This window comes from Malus domestica, chromosome 10 (genome assembly GCF_042453785.1).
Source record: "Malus domestica chromosome 10, GDT2T_hap1".
NCBI lineage: Eukaryota > Viridiplantae > Streptophyta > Magnoliopsida > Rosales > Rosaceae > Malus > Malus domestica.
The window spans coordinates 38,558,567-38,573,071 of record NC_091670.1 but is presented as its reverse complement, the minus strand read 5'-3'; the positions used below and the strand labels follow the sequence as shown (position 1 = coordinate 38,573,071).

The 14,505-nt window shown below is 35.0% G+C and overlaps 1 long non-coding RNA gene and 1 other non-coding gene across 6 annotated transcripts; both read left to right on the top strand.

Annotated features, from left to right (window-relative positions):
* Nucleotides 1-1,122: 1,122 nt before the first annotated feature.
* LOC103446514 (uncharacterized) lies at nt 1,123-4,312 on the top strand. 5 transcript variants are annotated; one of them, XR_011572272.1, is made up of 4 exons: nt 1,232-1,852; nt 2,664-2,911; nt 3,179-3,341; nt 3,773-4,312. It is a non-coding gene; the product is annotated as an uncharacterized lncRNA (long non-coding RNA). The 5 variants fall into 5 exon arrangements; XR_011572270.1 differs by having other exon boundaries at nt 1,166-1,586; nt 1,714-2,911; nt 3,179-4,312; XR_011572271.1 differs by having other exon boundaries at nt 1,226-1,852; nt 3,179-4,312.
* A 1,491-nt stretch (nt 4,313-5,803) lies between these two features.
* MIR399B (microRNA MIR399b) lies at nt 5,804-5,910 on the top strand. The gene has a single exon (NR_120958.1). It is a non-coding gene; the product is annotated as a microRNA MIR399b (primary transcript).
* The last annotated feature ends 8,595 nt before the right edge of the window (nt 5,911-14,505 follow it).

Below are 14,505 nucleotides of genomic sequence, written 5' to 3'. Positions count from 1 at the left end.
AATTGGACTGTCACTGTTGTCAAAATTTGGTGTCTTTAACTTGCCTGACACCGATTATGGTGGCTTTAACCTTTGTAAACACCACTCATTAGTGTCAAACTATAAAAATTTTGCGATAAATCTCAATTTACTACATTCAAGTTTTGTGGTGTTCAACATTTGGTACAAGAAATTTTTTTCGTCCAAGAATCATACTAAAGTGTTAATTTTAGGACAGTCTCATACATCCGTTAGTTTGACTCTTTCATTAATTGATGATGTGACACCTATGTGAACAATAATTGGACGCCACGTATCATTAAGATCCATGTGAAAATAAAAAATTCAAAAAAATAATTATTTAAAGAAAAGTACATAATAAAAAAAAAAATCCCCACCCGCGCCTACCTTCCCAACCCCCATCACCCGCAACCACTTCCCTTCTAACAGCGCCTCCATCCCACCTGAGCTTGCCCTCCTCCTCCCACTCCACCAACTATGGTCCCCTCCTATCCAGATCCCCCCTCAACTCCTCCATTGCCGCCTTTGACCTTCTGAACTCCCACATCAGAACCCCCGACCTCTTCCTGATCTGCCTGATCTCCGCCACAACCCACTCTGCAGCTTCACCGTCAATACCATGAACGACTCCTCCTCCGGCCAACAGAACACCAGCCCGTATAGTAGGATCATTAGCAGCAGTGAGCTCACGTTCCTCATTGTGTACAAGACTCCCCTGAACCCATTAAACCCATTGAGCTTCGATTCAATGGAGACCCTTTCGTCGAATTTGAGTGACAACGACTGAATTTTCGTCTCCATCAGCCCCCTGTTTTGTTAAGTGGGGAGGGAAGTGGTTGCGGGTGATAAGGGGATGGGGGAAGGGGTGGGTGATAGGGGGTGGGAGAGTGGGCATGGATGGGGATTATGGGGGAGACGGGGGATATGAGTTTTTTTGTTTCTTTCTTTTAAATAATTATTTTTTTGAATTTTTAATTTTCACGTGAATCTTTAATGACAGGGGGCGACCAATCATTATCTATATAGACGTCACATCATCAGTAGTTAACGAGAGATTTAACAGTCAGATTAACAGATTTACGATAAAGTTCTAAATTTAACACTTTAGGTATGATTCTGGGATTAAAAAAACTTCATATACCAAAAGTTAAAATCACAAAACTTGAGGGTGGTAAACTGAGATTTAGCTGACACCTAAGTTATTTTACATGTTTTTTCAACTTTGGAACCTGTTTTTTTAATTTCTTTTTCAGTCTTCTTGAGCTCAACTCCTCGCCTCCTCCCTATCCCTCTCCCTCCCCTTAACCCCTCCCTCTGTCTCTCTCTACCCAAATTCTCTCTTTCTCAACCAAACAAAATCTATGCATCTCTCTTTACCTCTCTCACTTCTCTCAGATCTGAGATTTTCTTTCCTTTTTTTCTTGGAAAAACACCAACAATACCCGTGCATCAGATTTGAGATGGTTAAGATGGTTAAGGGGTTTGTTTTTGACCTTTGATGCCTTGTGATCGATCAACTGGAATTTCAAACTTGGATTGTCTGTATTTTTATTAGCTAGCTGTAGAGTTGTATGATAAGCATGGAGGTATTTGAGCTGATCTCAGTTAAATTTATACTTAATTATGTCCTCTAATTGTTTAAGTGTTGAAAACCTGAGAGAGACAGAGTTCATACCCCTCGGTTATTTGTACTTTTGTCTTTAATTGTGGTAGGAACTGGGCACGGTGTGGGAGCTGCATTAAATGTTCATGAGGGACCTCAAGGTTTTAGCTTTCGATTTGGAAATATGACTCCGTTGCACAAGGGCATGATTGTTAGATGAACCTGGCTATTATGAAGACCATACCTTTGGTAGCTTCCTGCTGTGCTTAACTTCTTTTGAAAAAATATTGAAAGAAAATCCATACGATTAGTTTGTAGTTAGGGAAACTTTTCTCTTGAAGCTAGAGATCTTACTCGTATATACGTGTATCTAAGACTCCGTAGATATGTCTGTGACCTTTGATTCTCTTCTTGCTTTAGTTGTCTAGAATATGGGAAATCTAAATATATATTGAGATCTTGAGACTTGTAACTAATGACAGATATTATAAAAGTTGTGATTTTTTCCTAGTTAATACATGCACTATATGTGGACACATGTGACCGTTGGATTTCATCAGTCACTTAGTTTAAGCCATAGGATCAAATCGAACAGTTAATTAAATAGGTGTAGGCACTGAGTACCTCTTAAGTACTAATTGCACAAGGTGAAGATATTACATGTGGTTCAAATCCCATATATGAAGAAGGAGATAGAGAAAAATTAAGTGTCATCATCAAGTGATTATTTGTCAGGTAAACTGTAAACATTTGTCAAGAATCCAACTAAATAAAGAATATAATGTTCTCTTCTAAATGGAAGAAAATAAGTGTGTATTCTTTGACTGCGTTCACCATTTCCATACATATAAAATCTGTAGGATAGACTGTCATCCAAACTTCATCTCTGTTGGTCATTTTCACTTGTTTGGGAAGTTTATGTATGAAGTTTCTTCTCGATTCACCAGACATACTTGTAAGCTTTAATGGTTCATGGAGTTTGACTAATATTCCTGGCTAGGCTATATATTATCTTCCTTATAACATTCCTCTCCTCTGATCCTGTGGCATGCTTGATCAGCTAGTACTAGTGGTGGCAATTTTGTTGGACTAGATAGATCTCCAGAAGAGGCTAATGCGATCAATGACATAGATCCTCAAGCTGAAGATAGAGAACTCAAAGTTCAGCTTTCGCACAAATGCAGTGGATATTTGGGCACTCTGAAGCAGGAGTTTATGAAGAAGAAAAAGAATGGAAAATTGCCAAAGGAAGCATGGCATCAGTTGCTTGACTGGTGGTGCAGACATTACAAGTCGCCCTATCCATTGGTATATTTTTCATACTCATCTATATCCTTGTTCATTTAGATCCTTACATTCTAAATGTACTGCAAATCCGGAACATTAATTATGTGGATTTTTGTTGTAGTTCCTATCCAGTCTAACAACATAATCAAACGTAGACATACATCATGTTGATTGTTGTCTTAGTTCATATTGATTCTAACAACATAAGCAAACATTATACCACGAATATTGGGTTTCTTGTTGTGGTAGCGCAATATATTATAAGGGGACCTTGTTTATTAAATGCAGGAGGCTCAGAAGCTAGCACTGGCAGAATCAACTGGTTTGGAACTTAAACAGATAAATAATTGGTTCATCAACCAAAGGAAACGCCATTGGAAACCTTCAGAAGACATGCAATTTGTTTTGATGGACCCAACTCTTCATCAACACCATCACTATCCCCACTTCTGTATGGACAATGCAATCTGCAATCCCTTCTCCATGGATTGCACATCTACTCTCCTTTGATCATCACATTTACATGCTAATTATTACTATCGATCATATAAGATAAAGGGCTTCTGTATGCATATGTATTATGTACGCATTTTAAGACTTCGGTGTTAATTTACATATCTAACTAGTTAACTTTTTAATTCGCCAACTCAATTATGTTGCAGTACCAACTTCTACTTTAGTCCTGCCTCTAGCTTCTCACAATTTCAAAAAGAGAAATGATTTACACACTTGTCTTAACCTGTTTTTTTCGTGTGGAAAATTATAGAGAATCATACTCGCAAGTATATGATTTTTATGCAGGTTGTAGGAAACAATAAAACTGTAAAGGCATACTTTTTTGTATATTTTAGTCATTTGATCCATGTGCGTATGTGTTTGCAGGTAGAGATAGCAATTACTGAGGCTCAAACATTACGGGGAGCATGTCACTCTTAAAAAACAAGTTTGGAGGTGTTCAAGAAACTATGAAGTCTTTTATGTGGCAATTTCCTTCCAATTTGTTGCCTGTTTGTACTTCTGATGGATAGTTTCATGTTTTTTAGTATAGCTCATTGTTTTTAGCCCTGATTTTAGGAATATGTGACTAGTTATGGAAGACTACAGCAAACATGCAATTTTGTGTAGTCTATTAATATATATATATATATATATATATATATATATATATATATATATATATATATATTTGGGTGCCCAGATTAATGGGTCCTTTTAAAAAAAAACATATTACAACATGGCCACCGATGTATAATAATATTTCAAAGGTGTAACTATTCATTGTGCCACCGTTATCTAATTGGTGGTGATTGTAATAATAGACTTCTATTTAGTGGTTGTATGGTGGCAATTGAGGTTTGTCACCAATGTCAGTGCCCATTCTTTATAATAGACACCAACAAAAAGGATGTTCTTTAGCCAAAATTCTAGTAGTGGATACATGTGTGTGTGTTGTATGTGTGTATTTACGTATATATGTATGTAGTTTCAGTAATTTAGTTAGACTCCTAACTCTTTCCTATTTGCATTGTTTGATTTGAATATCGCCACAAGTGAGGATTAATTTGGAGAATTGTTCATTGACAACAGAAAGTCTGACCCATAGAAACAGAGTATTCATACACGCTGTCCTAATATGCTTGATTACTTGTTTCGCATACGAATTAAAAGAAGGAAACAAAAAGGTCAAACAAGAAAACTCGAAAGGACTCATGGAGGAAGATCCAAATGTGCGTTACTGCTTCCGTAATGAAGGATGTAACATGCATATGAACTAAAGGAGAGACTGATAACCAGACCTCAAAGTGCAAAGATGGCCAAAAATATTGAGATGGACGGGAGAGGATATTTTGGGTTTGGACCACGATCACATGATGGAGAAAGGGAACCTATTGCTAGCTCCAGGAGGAATATATATTGACCCGCACGCAGCATATGCGACTGTTTACTTCAGCATATCCGATAAATTTTCATTTGTACCTATTTCTGATTTTGTTGTTTTCTTTCTGTTATTGACACTAGCATATGGGCACACACAGTGTGTCCGAGAAAATTTTTTATTTTTGTTTTTGAAATAGAAGAAGAGAGGAAAGGAGTGATAGAGAACCTGGGAGTAGGAAGTTTTTTTTTTTATTTTTTTTATTTTTATAATTAGAGATATGTTAGGATTACATGCAGGTAAAGTTTAAATATAAAAAACAGCAAAATTTGGTTGTGTGAAATTACATTTCTGCCCCATATTTCTTATTCATGTTCTACTTTAATTAGAAGGTTAAACTGGTAATTTCATAGGGTTTTGGTTGACAATGTGTTTTATTAATTAGTAGAGATATTGTCCGAGAAGGTTAAATTGGTAATTTCATAGAGTTTTGGTTGACAATGAATGCTTTATTAATTAGTAGACATGAAGAAAGTTGAGGTTCCACCATAAAACCAATTAGCAATATAGGGAATAGCCAAACCTCTTATAAGCCCATTTAAGGTCATTCATCCCATCAATGTGGGACTCATTCTCAATATAATTTAGGCAGAAGCAAGAGGACTGGACAATATTAGTTAATCAAGACAGATGACTGCAAACATAATGTGAATAGATATTTGAATTAAACATATATAATGTTTGTGTACATATGTACGGGAAGAAATTACACAACAGCTTTGTTAAGGGAAGGGGGAGGGGAGGGGACCATGATAGCATTATATAGCAAGAAGAAAGACTCAGTAGAGAATGATGCCTCGGATATACTGATCGATCTCCCCAGAATATCCATGTCTAATGTGCGAATCACACGATTCATGCCCTAATAAAAACCATGGCAAGCAATTCAACTTCCTGCAGCAACTCACCTTAACAAGTACATATGCATGCATATGCAAGGTGCACAATGAATTAAAGGACTGTGCTGAGGGTAGGGATGAATAACAGTGCAAATCTCCTTTGGCAGAAATGATTCTGGTGCATTTACTCTTGAGTACTACCACTGGATATGCTTTCTGCCAAAGGAGAATTGCCCTGCAATTCAATAACTCTACCAATGAATATCCAAATATGTGTGTGTGTGTCCGCACCATTCATGCACTTCCATCTATCGGTTTCAAATACAGTAAGCTAGCTAGCACATGTTTTTTTTTATCTTTATTTGTTGCTCACTGTTGCTGTTAATTAATATTTTATTGCTTTGGTATGAAGATGATGATTGTTTTGGCAACAAAAGTACTAGTAAATGAATAATACTCCGAGAAAAATATACATATTCGTGCCATTGAAGCGCAGAGGTGGAGATTAGATTGTGTGAAAGACAGATATGCCTTAATTACGTTTTTCAACTTCAACTTGAGAAACTCATCTACATTACCATGTCACAACAATGCGGATGAAAGCCTGATACAGATTGATAACTGCAAATTTGCAGTTTGATTTGTACTAAATTTTGTGCAGAGCTCAAGAACCCCAACTAGTCTTGATTCTTGGAAAGCTAGTGCTTTCAGATGATCTTGATACAAACGTTTGAAAAGTGATTACCAGATGATTCAAGGCAACAAACACAACGGATGAAAGAGAAGTACCACTAATCTAGCATTGACATAGTTAAGTCTTTGATAGTTTGTATACATTGTGGTGCTCTGAAAGCCTAAGGTTTAAAGAAAGAAGGAATTTTTTGGTTTCAATATTTATAGATGAAACTTTACTCAAGAAATTGTGAACAGTTTTGAACTTTCAGAGGATTAATTTCCTTCTCCACTTTCTGTTATTTTCCCTATGTATAGTTTTGCCACAGTTGTATGAAAACTAGCTAATCCACTTTGGTTTCTAAGTGGGCTACTAATCCACATTCGTTTCTGTGATAGAATACAAACCTAATTAGAATTTCTTCTTCCACAAAACTTGTAATTTACATACTCTTTAAACAATCCTATTCCTTCTAGCCTAAGTGCTTGTGATGTATATATTTTAAAGGGGTTCACCTCAATCACTACAAGAAAAGCACCCACTAGTTACATGATTTGCAATTGTCTCTGTTTGTGTTTATGAAGACAACATATGATTGTGGCCAAAATCTATAGAACAATATCGCCACAATTTGGTGATCAGATTGTTCTATTGGTGATCTGAGTGTTCTATTGGTGTTATTATTGATGTTTGACAATAAGGTATATCACCCAATTTTTCTATAAGCATGGTCACTACTCTCATTGATCAATAAAGCATCAAAATCCAATATATTCATCCTTTTTATTTTTATTGTATTTATTTATTGAAATCTGACGAAATTTTTGTGTGCCTAATTTTCCCCAAAAGTGCAATGGCATGACTCGAGTATTCAAAGTTTAAAATAAATTAACGATAAAGTTACCTACAAGTATATATTGCAAGAGGTTTTTAGTTCAATTAGTTAAAAGCATTTTCTTTTGCACTTTGCACCCAAAGTCTTGAGTTAGAATTCGGCCTCTCTCGATACCACTTGTATATAAAACCCTACAACGTTCCATTTGTGCGCATGTGTGGATTTTTTTATCCTTAATCATAAACTGCTAAATTTACCCTCAATTTTCAATGGCATGTCACAAGCTATAGTATATTTTTTATTTGTCCATACTCATCTTCCTTGCTAATAACTATCTTTAGTATTTTTATGATCTTGTGAAACATCTAATAACTATCTTATTTACTCTAAAAGTTTGTTACTCCATACACATATAGACTAATTGATTTTGCCATTTTTGTAATAGAAAATTGAATGACTCTACAAATCAAAACAACTATATCCAAGCAAATTATTAACAACAGAATTTTTGTGTGAAACAAAGCGGCAGGAGAATTGCTGGGCAAATATCCTTTGGCAGGAATGCATGAAGCCAACACATGCATCTCATAATTGCTGCCTGCCAATGGAGAACAGCCATGTAATGCAACTGCAGCCAGCTGATCTTCATTCAGTTCTGCGGAATGATGCCATGGAGACCAGTACAATTTATACTGTCCAAGATGAGCGTATACAATAGAACAATGCTTTCTTCTCTTGACTCTTGACCCTTGAGTGACTTGGAACGCTTTTCATCACTTGATTTCATAAGTACTAATTCCTCTTAATTTACATTGAAAAGGATTCTGTTTCGCAAATTATATATATTACAGGTTATTGATCCAAATTTTTTCTTGTGTTACAAATGACAGTTTTGATCCTTGGACTTCTAACCTGGCTAGTACCCATCACCTTACCCAGAATTTAGATTACTAGGGTTTCTGACACTTGTATTCCGTCATGCCATAAAACCATATGCTATATATCACATCAATTTAGTCAACAATTTATTACAAGGGTTTTAATTTTGTATCAATGCATATAATTATCATGTCCCTACCTCAACCTGAAACGTCACATATAGCTTTCACACAATAGAATCAAATTAACAATGCTTGATAGGGTTATCGAGAAAATGGGGAAAAGATGAAAAAAGAGAAAGAGAACAGATTTTTTGTGGATGCTTCGTTATGGAAGATCCATATTCCATAGGCATCTTCTCCAAAATCTTTATCTTTCAGGTACGTGTAAAGTTGCAATCTCAGTTCTCATGGCTGTCATCAGCAGCCAGCAGATGGACCCGAAAGTTATATTTGTGTGCAGAAACTCGAGCAAGGACGCACATATTAGCATAATGGATATTGATCACTCGGGCATGAATGATGTATGCATTAAGGATTTTCTACGGTGGTCCAGAGTACAGGAAACTCCGAGCTTTTTAACCGTTAGATTTTTGATCAAAAATATAAAAATCAATAGCTAAGTAGCTAACTGTTATTAAGTTTAGAAATATCCTATATTCTGGAGCACTGTAGAATTTTCGGTATGTATTAAGATATCACACCTCCATTTGTGTAACATGCATGTCCGTACACGTATGAATTTCTATACAAGAAATAATATGTGTGCCAGATTGATGGTCCATACCCTCTTAGTGCCGAGAAGAAGACAAAGCAGAGGAAACCCTAGATGAACAAGTTGATAATTTACATCCTTACGGACAAACTCAACTTAAGCTAACATTAGAAGACAAAGAAGAGGAAACCCTAGAAGAACAAGTTGAAAAGTTTACATCCGTACAGACAAACTCAACTTAAATAAGCTTAGAAAACTAAAGCTAAAGCTTAAAACAGTTTAAAGGATCTGCATGTCAACAGTAGTAGGCATAATAGCATGGTGCTTATTTTTTGTTCATCAGTTGCTTTGAATTGAACTCCAAACGAGTTCAAATATTACATGTCTTAAGAATGATGCCACAAATTCTCTTCTGTCAAATATAAATTTTATTACAACAAATTTGTATGAATATCATATTAGTTGAAGAACATCGATGAACAAAAGTCCCTTGAGATGTAGCACTTAATTGGTCAACAGGCCGCAGTGCAAATGATTTGTTCTCTCCAAATTTTATTGCGTATCCATGTGTTTGAATATTCATTGAGCTATTGTACATAAATTCAGAGTAGTATCCCATTAGTAGAACTTGTCAATGTATATTGATTTGCTACTCTGTAAGGAGCTATTACTTAAAAAATACATGTATTTCACGGCCAAACCAAACAATCCTAACTGTTTCAGAGTGTGAATCCAATATCGGGGAGTTAAGGGATCTTGCATGTGTTTATAAAAAGTTGCTACTCATTATATTGACAATTGATTTTATGGTGAAACCTCAACTTTCTTCACTGATGTTCAAATTCAGATTCACCTTGAGGAGCCAATCTGCAATGATCCAGCAGCCTGTGGCAAACTACCTGTAATCATATGTACAAGTAGCCATTAGCACACATAATGAATGTGTATAGATTGGAAATTAAGAAGAGATTAACTTTACAGCATAAATATGAAATATATGCTACATAAACCAAGTAGAACGAATTCAAAGTCAAGTAACGGCGTTAATAATCGTATCTTGTTTCTGTTCATGTATAAGCACATTAGGAGTACGGTATGTTCATGCAAAATAGAAACTGCAGTAGAATTGCTGAGCAGATCTCCTTTGGCAGACAGCGTTTCTCAATTCTTATGTAGAAGATATAGGTAGTTTGCCAAGAGGAGGCTGCTCGGTAATTCACCTGCAGTGCATTAAAATGCTGTGGATTTTTATGATCAATAACCATGGAATTTATAGTCACAAGGAAATTAATTTATGCTATTGATTTTTAATAGCCAAAAACCATGGTATTTATACTCGAGCGCTTCAGGTATATGTATGCTCAAAGAACAATAATTTGAGTGGCACCAACTTTACTCCCTTATTTGCAATGCATAAACAATTATTTCATTTGAATTCTCAAAACTTGTGTCGCTCCACCCCGCAGGGGCAGAAAACCCATCGTTGTCTTGGCTGTGCTACCGGAGGTTCTGGGGAAGTAGGAATAAGAGAGCACTCATCTTGGGGTGGGCTTATTACTTAGATGCTTTCAGCAGTTATCTGCTCTGCACTTGGCTACCTAGCTTTTACCGTGGGCACGATAATTGGTACACCAAAGGTGCGTCATTCCCGATGAAAATTTGAGATTAAGAGCGTCCTTCCCGATGAAAATTTGAGATTAAGTTGCAAACTGTACAGAGATTAATGAGGTAGCGTTTAATTTTCAAATTTTATCACTATACTTCTACTTATGAGGAATGCATGCTCACTATACTTCTATTTATGAGGATTACATGTTTTTTGTATCATATTTACTAATCAACTAATTACGCACACTACACGTAGACAAATTCCTTATGTATGTGAATAAATGAATTTCTTTTATAGAATGATGTATGTATGAGAGACAGAGAGAGAGAGAGAGAGAGAGAGAGAGAGTGAGACGCATTTCTTTGTCTGCCATATAGTATTGTAAGGCAGTGGTCCAACATATGTGCATGTCCATCGTTGGAAAGCCCAACACATCCAAATGATCATTCAACAAACATCAGAGCAAACATTTTGCTTTTACCTAAAGAAAAAAAACAAATAGTACAATATATAGAAGAAGATAATGTTCGTACAATATAGAGAATGTGAAGAAAAAAAAACGAATATCCATTTTTTCTCTTTCTTAAGGTTTCTCTTGTTCGAAAATCGGTCATATAACAAAATAATATACAATTAATATATAAGAGTTTTTATACTTAATATATTAGTGATATTAGTGATGGACCATGCTGGATGGGTTTGAATTACTAGGCTCGAACATGCTTCCTGAAGTTGGGATTTAGTAGAGGAATGATCCTCAGCACCTGACAATTCTTGTAGTTATGGATATGCCTAGCTATTCCGAACATGTAAACCGTGTCGAATTGAAGTAGCAAATGCTACTGCTTTTTCGACACAAGCACATACCAACCTTTAGGGTTTGACAGACCGTTGCTTAGGGTTTACGACTACAATGAGATCGAAGAGAAAATCAACTCCAAAATTGAGAGACATATAGCAACATTTTAGATTAAGGCTTTTCTTCATGTCTGTCTCACTACAAAGGACCTAGGAGTTGAATTCATCTGCACGGTACTGCAGGCAATATTTACGGTATACAGGATCCAAGTTTGCAACTGTATGGTATTATTCGTGTCACATGTGGACTACTCAATACTCACACATGACAGATGCATGAGATTTAGGATAACTTCATGCATTGATGAATGGAAGGAGATGAGTTTATATATAACATTTCTTCTAAAAGAAGTCATATTGAGAATGAAATGCAGCTCTATACATTGGTATCAATGAAATAGTCCTGCAATACTGATTATCTTTAAACCCTATATTAAAATTTATTGCAACAAGTAATTGTGTACAACTTTCGAATTCACATGACCTTAATCATTGTATACAAAGGGTTTAGATTCAGAAAATTTTCAAGTGTGACTGAGCTTCAGGCTTCAGACAGCTCCTAAATTCACAGACAGCCGCTTGCACTTTCTGCCGATTCCCTTATTGAGGCTGTAAACTCCAGAAACACAGATCATCACTGAGAAGTTAAATGAGAAAGGAAAAAAATTGAGAAAGAAAATCATCATGCTCAATCAGTTTTCAAATCAATGTTAATACCAAAGTGAGAAAACAACTGGTATCTGAGGTATTCATGCAGAGTTTAATTCTCCTTAGATACATTAGTAATTGCTGAATAATCAAAAATTAAGGTTTTAGGTTTAATTCACACTAACTCTAATATATACATATACCGACATCTGTTGGATTTATTCGATGTAAATCAACCTTAAATGGTCTACAACATATAATAGGAATGTAATATTGGAGATTAATGTAGATATTGTGATTTATTTCCTAAATATATCAATCTTATATTAGGTGTCTTGCAATATAAGTAAGATTGATGGAGTCCTTGATTTTATGTGATTATGATACCTAACTGATAGGCTAAAAAGTGGGATTTGGGATTCCTTTATGGATGGAACCTTAATGCCTTAGCCAGTATAAATACTAAGGTCCCTGCAAACCCTAGAGACACAACAAACACTTCCCATAAAGTAGTTGTATCCAGCTAGGTGCTTTGTAGAAGACTTTGGTGTTGCCGCATCCTTCATCTTCTTCGTTTGATCTCCAATGGCTATCGCTTCATGATCAGGTCAGCTAAAATTCCTTCGTTTGTGTTTTAATTATATAACCACATAAAGTTTACATGTGGTATCAGAGCCACTGGTTATATAATTAAAACCTATTAGGTTTAATGTTATATAATATTCTCTTGAACTGCGTGTTTAATCCAAATTCTCATTGCATATACTCGGCAACATCACCATGCGATTTGAATAAGTTCAATTGTTAATTATGATCAGGTTGCATAATTATTCAGTTTTAATCAAGAATATTTTTCACTAATATTATGGTTGCAGTCAAGGGAAATTTATTAAGAACTATGCTAATTGATACCTTGATTATTATCAGCAAGACAAGTTGCCTGATTATAGCACGAATCCATAATATTGTATGCGGTGTATTATATATAACCACATAGCTTTGCTTGCCAATTGGAAATTGAACTACGCTTAGAGGTGCTTTTGATCAAGCATGAATTAAATTATGGAATTGAAGCATAGAATTTATATAATATTCTTATGGTATTGAAGCATGAAATTTAAAAACCATATAGGAATTGGAATCCTATAATCAAATAGGAACGTAAAGAAGCATATATGTAAGGCGTGGTATTATATTATGTATTTTTACAGTGGAAACCATGGCACTAAGAAGAATAACAGTTTTTTGTTCTATTTCAATCTTCATGCTAGTGTTTTGGTTGAATTGATTTACCATGTGCCACTGATGATCTCAATTTTTGTAAGCATGCTATATTTGTTCTGACCTTACTGAAGAGGTCCCTCCGATTAGCAAACAGAACGAAGTCATCTACCAAAGCAAAATGGTTTGTTTCATTGACTTTGATTTCCATAATGGTTTATGGTATTTTGGTTGATATATATTTGGGTTGATCCCTGAAAGCTTAAATTGGTAATAAGATAAGATATAATTGCATGAGTGATGTACTAATTATTGTAGAGTATGTACATACATTGATTACCATGTATCGGTTAAGTATGTCATGAATATGGATCCAAATATTATATATTTTGGCAATACGTATCTAAATGGGCATATGCTTATTGAATAAGAACTAATATTATTTTCCATGAATTGCATTCTATATGAATTGCTACGAGTGATACGTTAATGTGACAAGAAACAATTGCATAAGTGCCAGCAATTGTTGGATCAAGCAAGTATATATAATTTTCTAAAGCCAATTATGTATCTACAGTTCGCATAGCATGTATATGTATTTACATTTGTTCTAACCTTGCATTGGAGAATTTCTTAAGATTCCTCAGTGGAACAAGCCCAATGAAGAGGTTCGTATTACATCGGTATATGAAATTCTGGTATGATGTTGCCTTTTGGTCTTCATGATAAATTATATAAGGAATGGTTATGTTGGATTCATGAAGTGTTATATTGTTCTTGCAAAATCCAACCATCTCGTGACGTGTTTTTTGTTGTAGGAGACATAATTAGTCATATCCTATAATTTATCAATACTATTGGGATATGTTATGCCTATGATTGTAATAACATATATTACAATAGTGTTGCAGGGAAGCATACGCTAAGTTTTATACATGTCAACTATATACAAGTATGTTAATGAATTAGATTCCCATACATGAAAGTAAGTCATACAAATTTTGGCAACATTTGTTAAGCAAATGACGTGTATAGTGTTGCTTGTATGGCTAATTTGGTTCAAGCATGAGATAACATATTTTTAATATTGCCGTGGGTTTTGAACTATAGTGAATTGTGGTTTTGTTTCCACTAATTTTCACAATATGTGAATGAACTTTTATGCCATTAATAGCACAAGCAATATGCGTGACTAATCGATCAGGTTTATCTATAATTTGCTTTCCTCTCAATAGTCGTATAAATTATACATAACTAGTTAATTATGAAAATTTGATGTATAATTTGTGGATTGACTAAGAATGACATAAAGCATCCAGTGGCAAGAACAAGAACAAGAACATTATACAAATGAATGAGATATGCAGTAATTATGTGACAATTCTCATTTGTATTTTATCTAT